General features: G+C 50.0%; 1 pseudogene; it reads right to left on the reverse strand.

The window, feature by feature from the left end:
- Positions 1-9312: 9312 nt before the first annotated feature.
- LOC123120292 (ATP synthase subunit alpha, mitochondrial-like) lies at positions 9313-10769 on the reverse strand (annotated as a pseudogene).
- Between the last annotated feature and the right edge of the window lie 1525 nt (positions 10770-12294).

A 12294-nucleotide genomic window follows, 5' to 3' on the forward strand; every position in this document is an offset into this window, starting at 1 on the left:
ATCTAATGTTTTGATCTCTTCAATCCCACTTTTATCAATTTTAGCATCAAGATCTAAAAACTCCGAATTTTTGGAACGCCTTCTAGGTAAAGGTGGATCATATTCAGTCCCATCATTATCAAGATTCATATTGCAAAACAAAGATTTAATAGGGGACACATCAATAACTTTTAGATCTTCATCTTTATTTTCAAAGTTTTCCGGCTTAGCGGCCATCTTATTAACTAAGGTAGCCTGCTTATCTGATATTTCAACTATTAACTTCTCAACATGAGCAATTTGGGATCTCAAACCATCAAATTCTTTAGACATATCATCGAGCTCTTTGTTCATATAACTTATAAAGCTTTTTTGTTCCTTAAGCTCGTTTCTAAAGAAATTATTATGCTCAAATTGTAAGACCATAAAACTCCTGACATTGCCTTCGATCTCTTCCAACCTTTTAAGGTGAAGATCACCAAATTTAGGTAGAGCCATCGTGACAAGCAAGCAATCCAACACACGAGCAAACAAGAAGCAAGCGAAAAAGAGACGAACGGAAAAGAGAGGGCGAATAAAATGGCAAGGGTGAAGTGGGGGAGAGGAAAACGAGAGGCAAATGGCAAATAATGTAATGCGGGAGATAAGGGTTTGTGATGGGTACTTGGTATGTTGACTTTTGCGTAGACCTCCCCGGGAACGGCGCCAGAAATCCTTCTTGCTACCTCTTGAGCACTGCGTTGGTTTTCCCTTGAAGAGGAAAGGGTGATGCAGCAAAGTAGCGTAAGTATTTCCCTCAGTTTTTGAGAACCAAGGAATCAATCCAGTAGGAGGCCACGCATGAGTCCCTCGCACCTACACAAACAAATAAATCCTCGCAACCAACGCGATAAGGGGTTGCCAATCCCTACACGGTCACTTACGAGAGTGAGATCTGATAGATATGATAGGATAATATTTTTGGTATTTTTATGATAAAGATGCAAAGTAAAGAAAGTAAAATAAAAACGGCGCAAGAAATAACTTGTTGTCGGGAGATTAATATGATGGAAAATAGACCCCGGGGCCATAGGTTTCACTAGTGGCTTCTCTCAAGAGCATAAGTATTTTACGGTGGGTGAACAAATTACTGTTGAGCAATTGACAGAACTGAGCATAGTTATGAGAATATCTAGGTATGATCATGTATATAGGCATCACGTCCGAGACAAGTAGACCGACTCCTGCCTGCATCTACTACTATTACTCCACACATCAACCGCTATCCAGCATGCATCTAGAGTATTAAGTTCATAAGAACAGAGTAACGCTTTAAGCAAGATGACATGATGTAGAGGGATAAACTCATGCAATATGATATGAACCCCATCTTGTTATCCTCGATGGCAACAATACAATACGTGCCTTGCTGCCCCTACTGTTACTGGGAAAGTACACCGCAAGATTGAACCTAAAGCTAAGCACTTCTCCTATTGCAAGAAAGATCAATCTAGTAGGCCAAACCAAACTGATAATTCGAAGAGACTTGCAAAGATAACCAATCATACATAAAAGAATTCAGAAGCTTCAAATATTGTTCATAGATAAACTTGATCATAAACCCACAATTCATCGGTCTCAACAAACACACCGCAAAAGAAGATTACATCGAATAGATCTCCACAAGAGAGGGGGAGAACATTGTATTGAGATCCAAAAAGAGAGAAGAAGCCATCTAGCTAATAACTATGGACCCAAAGGTCTGAGGTAAACTACTCACACATCATCGGAGAGGCTATGGTGTTGATGTAGAAGCCCTCCGTGATCGATGCCCCCTCCGGCGGAGCTCCGGAACAGGCCCCAAGATGGGATCTCATGGGTACAGAAGGTTGCGGCGGTGGAATTAGGTTTTTGGCTCCGTATCTGGTAGTTTGGGGGTACGTAGGTATATATAGGAGGAAGGAGTACGTCGGTGGAGCAACGTGGGGCCCACGAGGGTGGAGGGGACGCCTAGGGGCGGTAGGCGTGCCCCCCTACCTCGTGGCTTCCTGGTAGCTTTCTTGACGTAGGGTCCAAGTCCTCTGGACCATGTTCGTTCCGAAAATCACGTTCCTGAAGGTTTCATTCCGTTTGGACTCCGTTTGATATTCCTTTTGTGCGAAACTCTGAAATAGGCAAAAAACAGCAATTTTGGGCTGGGTCTCCGGTTAATAGGTTAGTCCCAAAAATAATATAAAAGTGTATAATAAAGCCCAATAATGTCCAAAACAGAAGATAATATAGCATGGAGCAATCAAAAATTATAGATACGTTGGAGACGTATCACTGCATCATCTTTTTCTGCACCACTTCACTTGACTGTGCGGGCACTGCCCCGATGGCGTCAGACTCTGCCGGGGGCCTTGCCTTGCCGGCACCAGGCCCTGCCGGTGGAATATCTGGCTTGCCATCCGCCGGTCCTGCCGTCGCCACTGCCTCCTCATCGACCTCCCTCTGTGCTACCAGTGCGGCGCTGACCACTTGATTCGCTTGCCAGATACAACAGCAACGACTCTTGTGGTTTAGGCGCAACCAGTATTGGTGTGGAGGAAAGGTATTTCTTCAGATCCTGCAACGCCGCCTCGGCTTCTGGGGTCCACTCCACTGGGCCTGCCTTCTTCAAGATTTTGAAAAAGGGGAGGGCGCGCTCGGCGGACTTGGAGATGAATCGGCTCATGGCGGCAACGCAGCCACTGAGCCGACGCACATCCTTGATCCGCTTGGGCGCCTCAATCTGTTCAATAGCCTTGATTTTGTCTGGGTTTGCCTTGATCCCGCGCTGCGACACAAAGAACCCGAGAAGCTTGCCGGACGGAACGCCGAAGACACACTTCTCAGGGTTCAACTTGAGGTTGATCTTGTGCAGGTTGGCAAATGTCTCTTCCAGGTCTTGTACAAGAGTTGCCCCGTCCTTGGTTTTGACCACTATGTCGTCCATGTATGCTTCCATATTTCTATGGAGCTGGGGTTCAAAACCAATTTGGACCACTCTTGAAAACGTCGAGCCAGCACTCTTCAACCCGAAAGGCATCCGTAAAACGCAAAATGTACCACACGGGGTGATGAATGTTGTCTTCTCTTCATCTTCTCTTGTCATGAAGATCTGGTGGTAGCCCGAGTAGGCATCGAGGAATGACAACAGATCACACCCGGCCGTGGAGTCAACAATCTGGTCGATGCGCGGCAACGGGAAGGGGTCCTTGGGACAAGCCTTATTGACATCTGTGTAGTCAATACACAGCCTCCACTTCCCATTTGCCTTGCGCACCACCACCGGATTGACCAACCACGTCGGACGGAGCACTCCTCTCACCAAACCTACCGCTTCCAACTTCCTGATCTCTTCTTTGATGAACTCCTGTCTTTCTAGAGCCTGCTTCATGACCTTCTTATTGACGGGCCGCGCATGAGGACAGACAACTAGGTGGTGCTCAATCACCTCCCTGGGAACACCGGGGATGTCGGATGCTTGCCATGCAAACACGTCGACATTCACCTGCAGGAAGGTGACGAGCGCGCCTCCCTATTTGCTGTCGAGGGTGGAGCTTATGGTGAAAGCCCCTCCCGTGCCATCCTCCCTAATGGACACCTTCTTGGTCTGCGGCGGCTCAGCTCTAGATTTCTTGCTCTTGCTGGTGGAGCTCTCTGGCACGTCCTCGACGGTAGCACGACACTTCGAAGAGGTGCGCTTGCCGGAGTGGGTGCGAGAGGTCTTGCCGGGCTTCTTCTTCCCTCTCGGGGCTTCAGCGGCAGGAGCAAGTGCCTTGGCGGCAGCTGCTGCAACTGCTTCCCTGTAGAGTTGGTCGGCGCAAATCAGCGCATCCTTCTTGTCGGAGGGGACGGAGATGATGGTCCACGGCCCGTGCATCTTCAGCATGTTGTAGGCGTAGTGCGACGCCGCCATGTTGTAGGGGAGTGTCGGGCGGCCGAGGATCCCGTTGTAGGGAAAGGGGATCTCGGCCACATCAAAGACGATCCTCTCCGTCCTGTAGTTCAACTCTCCTCCAAATGTCACGGGCAGTGTGACCTTCCCCTTCGGCTGGCTCCTCCCCGGATTGACCCCTTGAAACGTGCCCGTTTCCTCAAGGTCACCATCAGGAATTTGCACCCTTTTGATCACGACGGGCGAGATCAAGTTCAGGCCGGCCCCGCCGTCGACCAACATCTTGTTCACCTTGAGGTTGCGTATCGTTGGCGAGACCAACAATGGCAAACACCCGACCGCGGTTGTGCGGTCAGTGTGGTCCTCGGCGTCAAAGATGAGGGGCGTGCTGGACCACTTCATCGACTTCTGAGCGTCGAACGACGGCTCCGCTGCTGTAATCTCACGCGCCCACTGCTTGAGCTGGCGGTGAGAAGTATGCAACGAGGCGCCACCATCGACGCACATAGCCTCCGTAGCCTTCTGGAACTCTTGCTCGCCGGACTCATCGTCCTTGTCATGATCATTGTCTTCTTGCTTCTTGTCACGGCCCCGGGCGGGCCTCTCTTGCTGGTTGTCCTTGCCGCGGCGGCCTCCTTGGCCGCCACGCTTCTTGCTGGATACCTCGGCACCGTCCTGACCCTTCTCCTTGTCCCGCCTCTCATACTCGCCCTTTTGCTTCTCAGCAAGCAGCTCGACTTGCCGGCAGTTCTGGAGGTCGTGGCCCTTGGTGCGGTGGATCTTGCAGTACTGCTTGTCAGAGCCCCCCGGCTTATCGGCAGCCGCCAAGGCCCAGCAAGTGGCGCACCGGTGATTCTTTGCAGGGGTCGTCTGCCTTGGCCTTCTTGGCGGCGCCGGTGCTGTCGGATCCCTCGACGGCAAGCACGGCCTTGCCCTTGCATTTCCTGTTGCGACGCCGGCCCTTCTTCGTCAGGGCGGCGGTGTCTTCATCAGTAGAGTCGGTTTCCGCGCCGGCGTCCTCGCCGGGGTACTTCCTTCCCTCTTCAGCCCGGGCGCACCTATCGGCCAGAACATAGAGTTCGGTCACATCCTTAACCTTGGTCATCGCCAGCTCTTCGCGCATGTTGCGGTTGCGCACGTTCTGATTGAACGCATTGATCACGGCGGCGGGATGAACAACGGGGATGTTGTACTGCACTCGGCTGAACCTATGGATGTACTTGCGCAGGGTTTCCCCTTCCTTCTGGGGAATAGTATGCAAATCACTGGCCTGGCCATGAGCTTGGTGGCCTCCAGTGAAGGTGCCAACAAACTCATGGCACAGATCCGACCAAGAAGAAATGGAATCCGCCGGCAAGTGCATCAACCAAGACATGACATTGGGCTTTAGTGCCAATGGGAAGTAATTGGCAAGCACCTTGTCGTCGCAAGCTCTGGCAGCCTGCATCACGATGGTGTAGATGCTAAGGAACTCTGATGGATAGGTCTTGCCAGTCTACTTCTCGTCGACATCAGGCTTGAACGTGCGGTGGGACGGCCACTGGAACTGCCGCAGCTCACGGGTAAAGGCTGGGCAGCCCACCTCGTAAGGTAGGCCGCCGGAGCCCCCCGATGCTGGGTGGTCCATAGCGGGTCCAGCCCGCTTGACCGACTGGTGGCGTGTATCACGCCGGCGCTCGATAGTGGTTCGAGCATCTTCGTGAGCTTGTTCTTGAAGAACTTGGCGCTGGTCGCGGTGGGTCCGCGGGTCGGACGACGCTATAGAGATGTTATCACAAGTGTCGTCACGACGGGCCGACGCCCGCGGTGGCTGGCAAGGAGGAGGAGAGTGCACCGTGACCGCAGCACCCCCGGTCCTCCCGGCGCGGGTGTGTGGTGGCTCGGTGGAGCGACGGCCCGAGGGCCTCGCCGGTCGTGGATCATCTTTGTTGGCGACGGCGACGAGGCTCCGGATGGTGGCCCTCCACTCATCGAGCTTCTCCGCAGCAGGAGGGAAGTCGAGGAGCAGCTGCGTACACGCCAAAGCTTCTGCTGGCGTGGGTGGCGGCGACAGCTGTGTGGACCGTGGCGCGCTTCGACTTCTAACCACATTAGAAGGAGGTCTATCACGGCCCAGTGGCTGCGCGCCATTTTCGCCAGCACTTCGGCGGGCATGCTGAACTCCTTCGTCCCGCGAGCGATGCACAGGGCTCTTCCCACGGCGGTGTCCAGGGTCACCGGCGTGGTGACGCTACTCGTTGCTCACACCATGGGAAGAGCGCACAGTGGTCGCAGGGGTCGGCGTCTTGGAGGTCGCTGCACCGCCCGTAGGGGGTACAACGACGCTCCTGGAGGGCCCCGCACCGCCTGCAGGAGGCCCAACCCCGTCCTTGGACCTGGCAGCGTGCAGCTCGTCGTCTGGCACACGAACGACGCTGCCCGCCAGGCTCTGACTGGCGGGGCGATGCTGGTGCTCGCAGGCCGTGGCTCAGGTTCTGTCCGCGACCGGCCCGCTGCTCGCTCGCACTGGCGCGGGCCGCTCGGCTCCCGACGTGCCGATCGCTGTGATCATCTTCTTCTTGGGAGCCATGGCGATGAAGAACTGCTAGGCTAGCTACTAGACCAGATTCTCACAACTGCGCCCCCTACCTGGTGCGCCAAAGATGTCGGTCGGAAACGACACCTATGGGATCACAAGAATCCCTACCACGATTGCCGGGGCGCGGGGTTGTGAGAAGAGCAGGATTAATAGTCAGCACAAGGATCGTTTACCCAGGTTCGGGCCGCGAGGATGCGTAAAACCCTAGTCCTGCTTTGGTGGATGTATTGAGTGTTCTTGAGCTCTCGAACTAGCTACGGTGGCTGTGTAGTTCAAAAGAGCCGAATCCCCCTCCAGTACGCCATGGGCCTCCTTTTATAGTCGAAAGGGGCTGCCACAGTGGCACACAGGAGGTGGAAAGCCCTACAGTGCTGCGAGCTTATCACCCGTATTACAGGACAAGATGCATTTAATGCGCGGCTTAGGTGTCCCCTAGCTTTATCGGGGACGGGAGCGAGGCCCGTCCCGTCCGTCGCCGCTCCCCTTCGCTTCGACACACGCCCTGGCCAGCGACGCATGCGGCGCCATGTAGGCAGGCAGGCAGCGGAGGTGGCGCAGTGGTAGGGTCTTCACGAAGATCTGCATGCCGCCACGCAGGCGCTTGCTGATTTGGCCTAGAAGCTGCATGTTGCCACGCAAGTGCCTGCCCAGCTGGTCGGGCTGGCAGCTGCATGCTAATGGCGGTGGAAACTTGGCTAGTGTAGGCCTGGCAGTGGCCCCGCTGATGTCCTCGGCAAGGGCCTTGCCGGGGGCCCGGCAAGGGTCTTGCCGTGGCGCGCAGTCGTCCCCGGCAAGGATCTTGCCGGGGGTCTTGTGGCTTTCCTCGGCAGGGCTCCCGCTGAGGGTCGCCGTCTTCTGGTCCTCATCCGATCTCATATATCTATGGTGTTGACAAAGATCTGCATGCCACCACAGAGGTGCCTCCCGAGCCCTGGTCCAATCGTAGTTGGCTGGGTTGGAACCTGTGGGCTCAAGGGCGGCTTGCTCTGTTGGTGTTTGGGCGAGCTGCCCCGGCAAGACTCCGTCCCTCTGCTTCTTTGTGTTCTCGGCCTTGGCGTTGTCTTGGGCTTCGGCTTCTCTTCAGCCTCCCTCCTATGCCCTGCTTAGTGTGGCTGTGGCGCGCGGCTCCGACTGCCCGTGCACAAGTAAAGACTACACCAAACTACACAAACTATGAGTTTATGAAAGCAAGAACTACTAACTGTAAAAATTACAAATCCTCTAAGCAATTGATATTCTTTGCATTACTATGCATGATTTGCTCTATTCGATCTTGATAGCCTGGCAGATTCCCAGGATCCGAAAGGACACCATCGGGAAAAGGCTTTTGCGATCCTAAATAAAATAGTAATGCCCCATTCAAACTGGTATTTAATTGGAGCATACCCAGAACGGCGTCCTTAGCATTACTGTCGGGATCGTCAGCTGTTGGCGGAGCTGGATATTTTTCTCGGATTTCAGCTAGGGTTCTGGTCATACTTCTTCGGAAGAGCGCGCCCTCAAGTTGTTGGTGGAATGGATTTGCTTCGGCCAGAGTAGAGTGGAAATCTACTGACGGACGAGGCTGTTGCTCTACGCGCGACTGTTCCTGCTCGGGCGGCTGTTCGTTAAGGTCAAAGTCATTTCTATTCATGAATGAGACCAGGACCCCTGCCTTGGAGGTTTCCTCCTCCGAGCGCGAAGGAGTTTCAAGCCACCTTGTGCCCATGGTTTCACATCGCTCCTGCCCCCAGAGGGCCGGTACCATTTCTTCAATCAGCGTGGCACCATATATCAAAACATATTGTAAAAGTGACAGAATCACTTCAAGTAGTGCTAGCCTAACCTGATCTATCACGATCAAGGAGGGATCTACTACTAAAGCAGCTATCACAATGATAACTATGAAAAGTCTCCCCCATTGATAAAAACAAGAATCAGATGATAGATCAAGTCTTACCGAAATTGGATTTCCTTTTTGTGCCATATGTCACTTATACTTTACTTTTCCCCCCTTTGCCCTTTCAAAAGTGGTTACTCCCAATCCGTAGCACCCCCTTTTCCATTCATAGAGAGATCCAATCGTCAAAATCAATAAAAAGTCCATCATCGACCAAGAGAACGAGATATTGACTTTTTTTTACATCTGTAACTACATTCTCACATTTCTTTTTTGATCTTACGACTTTTTATGCGATTGGAAAACGAATGAGATCAGAAAGGCCATCATTGGGGCAAACAATGCAATAGCTTCGGTGAGAGCAAAGCCCAAAATGGCATAACCAAATGATTGTTTAGCCAATGATGGATTTCGCGCCATGGAATGAATCAAAGAACTAAGGACGTTTCCAATACCGGCAGCAGCTCCGGCACCTATTGATTTAACACCTTCTAACATCTCGAGAAAACACTATTTTTGTCACATTTTTCCTTTGCTGTTCTTTCTTGGATTTCTTGTTGATGATTCGAAGTACTTGGGCCTGCACCTCCATAATTTTCAAATATTGGGTTATGCGGACCACTAATTTGATACATATTATCACAATTTGCAAGGCTTGTCACATATTAAAGAAAATGAGCTGTGGATTGAAAATCATTAGGTATAGGTAATCATCAGGTATAGGTATAGGTAGGGGGTCCGCCAACCCTTGTGGGGCTAGGTGGGGTATCCTGAACTACTAGAGCAGCTCCCCCTTGTGGCTGGGGTAGACTCTCAGCAGCTTGGTTTACGCATGGCACGGAAATCTATCTTTAATAATTATGCGCAAAAAGTCCAAAATAGCCTATTGGGGTTCAGTTGGCAATAAAAGCCTTCTTCCTACATCTGCGAGTAAGGGGCAACCTTTTTTATTAATTCACAGGTAAGGCAAAGTGCTTTATTTTAAAGAAGCATCTGGTTCCATCTTTCTTTCGTTAGTTAAGCCACCTTTTTCTAAGAAGGATTTTTGTAATTCTGGATTAATAGTACTTAGAATGGCTTTTTCATATTGAGAAATTCTGTCTAGTGGCATTTGAGCACAGAAGCCGTTGACAGCTGCATAAATCACAACAATTTGTTTTTCAATTGGAAGTGGTTCATATTGTGGTTGTTTGGGCACTTCTGTAAGCCTTGCACCTCTATTGAGTAATGCCTGAGTCGCAGCATCAAGGTCTGACCCAAATTGAGCGAAGGCAACTACTTCGCGATATTGTGCCAATTCCAGTTTTGAACTACCGCAGACTTGTTTCATAGCTTTCAACTGAGCGACAGACCCGACGCGACTGGCGGGTAAGCCAACATTAATAGCTGGTCTAATTCTGTGATAAAAGAGCTCTATTTCCAAACAGATTTGTCCATCTGTAATGGAGATCACATTGGTGGGGATATAGGCCAATACGTCTCCAGCTTGTGTTTCAATCACGGGTAATGCACTCGAGATACCTGCACCTGTCTGGTCCGATCGTTTAGCGGCTCTTTCTAAGAGATGGGAATGTAAATAGAAAACATCCCCTGGGAAAGCCTCACGGCCTGGTGGTCGGCGTAACAATAATGACATTTGTCAATATGCCCCCGCCTGTTTACTTAGATCATCATATATAATTAATGCATGCATTCCATTATCGCGGAAATATTCCCCCAAGGCACACCCTAAATATGGGGCCAGAAATTGCAGAGGAGCAGGATCCGAAGTGGTGGCTTCTACAAGAATGGAATATTCGAAAGCATTCGCTTCTGAAAGAATTTGAACTAATTGTGCCACAGTCAAGCGTTTTTGTCCAATCGCAACAGACACAATACAATGTATCACTCTCATTTGTTCCCCTTGAGTTCATTTGCTTTTGGTTTAATATAGTATCGATAGCTATTGTAGTTTTTCCAGTTTGTTTGTCCCCGGTTATAAGTTCTCGTTGACCACGGCCTATAGGAACCAGGCTATCCACTGCTTTTAAGCCTGTTTGCATGGGTTCATCCACAGATTTACGTTCACTAATCCCTGGGGCTTTCACTTTGACACGTCTTCGTTCGTGATCGCTTAGAGCCCCTTTTCCATCAATAGGTACTCCCAAAGCATCGACCACACGGCCTAACATGGCCTTTCCAGCAGGAACATCCACAATAGATCCAGTGCGCTTGACAAGATCTCCTTCTTTAATAGCGGTATCACTACCAAAGACAACAATACCTACATTCTCATTCTCAAGATTTAAGGCGATTCCTTTCACATCGCTGGCAAATTCCACCATTTCTCCTGCTTGAATCTCATTCAATCCATAAGCACGTGCAATCCCATCTCCAACTGAGACCACTCGACCGATCTCATCCACTTGAAAATTCGTGTAAAAGTTGGTCATTCTACTTTCTAATAGAGTCGTGAGTTCCGCAGCTCTGGGTGAGAATTCCATACTTTAACAAATTAGATAGATGATATTTTGAAGGGAGAAATCCGCTTTCAAGAAAAAGATCTTTACTTCACACAATCTTGATTTGAATTATCATTTGGTGAACCGGGCATCTCGGACAAAGACAATAACAAGAAGAGATGGGAAGACCCTTCGCGGTCCTGCTCCCTGGTCTCTACCTTGCTTACCGCCCCTCGTAGGGGCCAGCATACTCATACCGAAAATGATTTACTCTTTTTATGGGCGCTTTCGACTAGGCTCTCGTTAAGGAATCGGCCCAAACAAGACTGAGATTCCCGCGAGAATTGCTACGCTGCCTGCAGTGAAATTGCAAGAATCACTTTATACGCTATTTCAAAATCGAATGAATTGAGCAACTGTATTTCCCCAGGTTTCCATTGGAAAAGGGGCTTTTTTTATGCAAGTGATGATCGATTGGCGGAGAAGCCGCTCCCGTGTGGGGTGGCCATGAGAATGATTCCGAGTCTTCCTGACCAGACCCATGTGGAACTTGTAAATAAATAGGTTTGTAAGTGCCTAGCTGAGTAATAAGATAAGTACCTTTGCTAATAATCCAAAACCTTTCATCTTCTCTTTCTAGATATAGCAGCCTACCCATATTGATAGTGGAATTATTGATCTCCTCTTTTGGATAGCCCATTTTGAATAAGTGTTATGGGTAAGGGCTTGATCTACCAGTTGAATGGAATCTACCGTTCTTTATGCTCTCGCTAGCTTTGAACTTGTTTGTACCAGTAATCAAACCCAGAATCTCATTTCCCATTGCTTTCATCGCATAGAGCCAGATGCCGCATCCACAGGCCTATTTAGTAAGTGGGGTGTATCCTTGGTGACACTTGAGAAATAATCCTATACTTCCAATAACCCACTACTTCCTCCACGGATGGTACATGGCAGGCATCTGCCGGAACTAGAGGCGAGCACTTTTCAATCAATTACAAGAGGCATTCGCTTCTGTGATCTTTAATAAGCGAAGCAACGAGCCTAGTAGGGGAAATACCTTCCTCAGGAATGTCATCAAAGCCAGGTTCTCCAATCGTAAAAGGGAATATTCCTTGGCACAAGGGTTGTTTTTAGGTGCTGTCCTCGGCAGACCACCACAAAAGGTCCGAATTAGGCGAAACTTCTTTTGGTGCCAGCGAGAAGTAGTAACAAGAACTCCTCCTCTGTTCAATATCAGCCTGGTTTAGGTCTAGGTCATAAAGAATTTTCTGATACCTTCCTTCGTCCATAGATCAGTGTTATGCTTTTATCCTGTGATGAAGAAGGATAGAAGAATGGTAAGATAGGATCATATTAGTGAGCCGTGGGAAAAGAGTTTTTTCGTACCTTGATTGGACCCACCCAAAAGCAACAGGAATCCCTTTCTCCTCCTATAAGGAAATCTCGTCGTTTCACTCTTCTTCAAGTACCATCAGATTAGTCAACTCAAACGCTGAGAGATTACTATAGAACC

This window comes from Triticum aestivum, chromosome 5D, assembly GCF_018294505.1.
Source record: "Triticum aestivum cultivar Chinese Spring chromosome 5D, IWGSC CS RefSeq v2.1, whole genome shotgun sequence".
Lineage (NCBI taxonomy): Eukaryota > Viridiplantae > Streptophyta > Magnoliopsida > Poales > Poaceae > Triticum > Triticum aestivum.